This window comes from Cynara cardunculus (genome assembly GCF_001531365.2).
Source record: "Cynara cardunculus var. scolymus isolate 2C chromosome LG 1, CcrdV1, whole genome shotgun sequence".
In the NCBI taxonomy this organism is placed as follows: domain Eukaryota; kingdom Viridiplantae; phylum Streptophyta; class Magnoliopsida; order Asterales; family Asteraceae; genus Cynara; species Cynara cardunculus.
This window is the reverse complement of record NC_037528.1, coordinates 24,002,502-24,005,221: the sequence shown is the minus strand read 5'-3', so window position 1 is coordinate 24,005,221 and position 2,720 is coordinate 24,002,502.

The window sequence follows — 2,720 nt, the reverse complement described above, 5'->3', positions numbered from 1 at the left end:
TATTAGTTAATTCAATTGTTTGGATAAGGTGAGGCTGAGGCATGTGTTTTTGTTGTTGTTTGTACAAAATACAGATGGAAAAAGGAAAATGTAGATGTAGATGTAGATGTAAATGTAAATGGCTGTCCATTCCTAATTCATATCTACACTTAAATCAAAGAATTTTCCAACTTCACTCTTCATTCCATTTTGTTGTTTTATTTAAAAGGAAAGGGTTGTTTAACTTGATTGAGAGAGAGAGAGAGAGATGGAGTGTTTGGTTTAAATGTTAATCAAGTTTATTGTGTTAACTTTGTTAATCAATCTTGGCCATTGATTCTTACAATAAACGGTTGTGATTTATCATATTAAAAATTTAATTTTTTAAATTTACAATTTCACAAATATGTGTGAACTAAGTGGAAAAGGGTATTTATGTAATTTTCTTTTTTATGTAACTCTCAAATCATTAATTGGGAGTTACAAAATCAAAAAATCCCATGATTGTTATGAAAACTCACACACACACACACACACACATATATATATATATATATATATATACACATGAACCATTGTGTCAAATACGAACAAAAATTAACATACATATGAATTTGGATTGCATAATATTTATGAACACAATATTAACATAATAAGAATAGTTGTTATACAAAATAAATAAATAAAAAAACAGGTATGAACAGCTTGTGAACAATAGTTATTTCATCATGAACATATTAAGGAGCGAATCAATGTTGAGATATGCAGTTAGTGTACATATGAACACAATATGAACACTTGTGAACAATAATTTCTTTATTATGAACACAGTCAGAAACTTTTTTTATGTAACTCCCATATTATTAATTGGGAGTTACAAAATCAAAAAATCTCATGATTTTTGTTAATTTATTATTGATCTTGTTTTTTTATTATATAATATTGATTTTTCTATTTGATAATGTTTTTGAATATGTGAATGGTAGAGGAGACCCAGTAGTAAAGTTTTTGGTATCACTCAATCTATTATGGATAAACCTATTGTTTATAATGAAGGAACTATTATTTACAAGTGTTCATATCGTGTTCCTATGTACACTAGCTACATATATCAACATATGTACTTTTGTCATTAAATTATAAAATGAATATGAATCTATATATAAGATGGATTGTCAAAAGTTTAAAATAATCAATAAAGTTAATACAATAAATTTGGTTAATATTTAAACCAGACTCTCTCTCTCTCCCTATATAAAACAATAAATAATAAATATGTACTTCAAGGTACTACATGACATGACATATATAACTAAATATAAAAAAAGTCAAAAGTAAAGAAAAGTCCTTGAAAACCCCACTATTCATGCCCCAAGGTTTTGGTCCATTCTTTTTGTAATAAAAAAACCTTAACTTGTACTTGTGCTTAAACCCCTCACATCACATTCCATTAATCAATGGAACATGGAAACTACATGTGGTTGAGATGCACAATCCCCATTTTTAATTAAGATCGAATGGTTTTGTGTAGAATTATTAAGTGATCGAAATGATTAAGAGACTCTTATGATATAGTGTAAAATGAAATATAATTATTTGATAATTGTTTACAATGAAATTAAGGCTCTTAATGGTTAAGAGATGTCCAATATACAAAATCATTTAGAGGGTTTTAAAACTATTATGAGACATTTTTTTTTATCAAACAAGATTTTTTACATATTAACGATTCAAAGATTGCCTCTTAATAAAACTATTAAGAGATAAACAAACAACCTCTTACCCTCATTTTAACTTCCCATTAAAACTAAATAAATAATGTGATGTCACTTTTTGGAGTTCACGTAAATCTATATGTCTGATTCTTGATATTTCTGAGCTGTCATACCACGTCCCGATTCATAGCTGTATGCATTTATCTTTGTATATTGTGTCATGTTTTATAACAACATATAATAAATGTATTTTGAAAGAAACGAAGAAATATGTTTGGGGATACTTATATAAGAATTCTTATAATAATCTATTTAGGATAGGTTTAACAAATTAATTGGTAATTGATAAATTAATTGATAAACAAATTATGTTTGACAAAACTAGTTGATAAGAATGTAAAATGACTAAAAATTGTATCGTGAAAAATTAATCAATTATAATATTTCAAAATACTAGAAGAATACTCGCAAAATGCAGCGAGATACATCTCGATTTCAATGTTTCATTTTATTATGTCTCTATCAATGTTATAATACGACTTTATGTGGTTTTAAGATATCGATAATGTTTTTATTTTTGAGTAAAATATGAATTTGAATATATCATAAAAATCTGAATAAAAATATATTGATATTAATATCGAGATAACTATTTAAAAGTTCTCGGTTTTTGTGTAATTTTTTTATTCAATTTTTTTATTATATTTTAATTTAAGTTTATAATAAAATAATTTATTTTTGGTTTAATCATATAATTTTTATAAAAACAATAATTAAGTATTCTGTTAGAACTCAATGATTGTCTAATTATATTTTAGATTTTTTATTTAAAATGAAATGATATTTGATTATATTTATTTGTTGTTAGTTACACGAATTCAAACATGAAACTTTAATAAGTTGTACTTACKCACAATCTAGTTGTAATCTTAAATTTTAAGTAATATAGATCAATAAACAGTATTTTATACATAAAAATAGTTTTTAAGATTTTGTCAAATGCTTTATAATATAGTATAGATAATT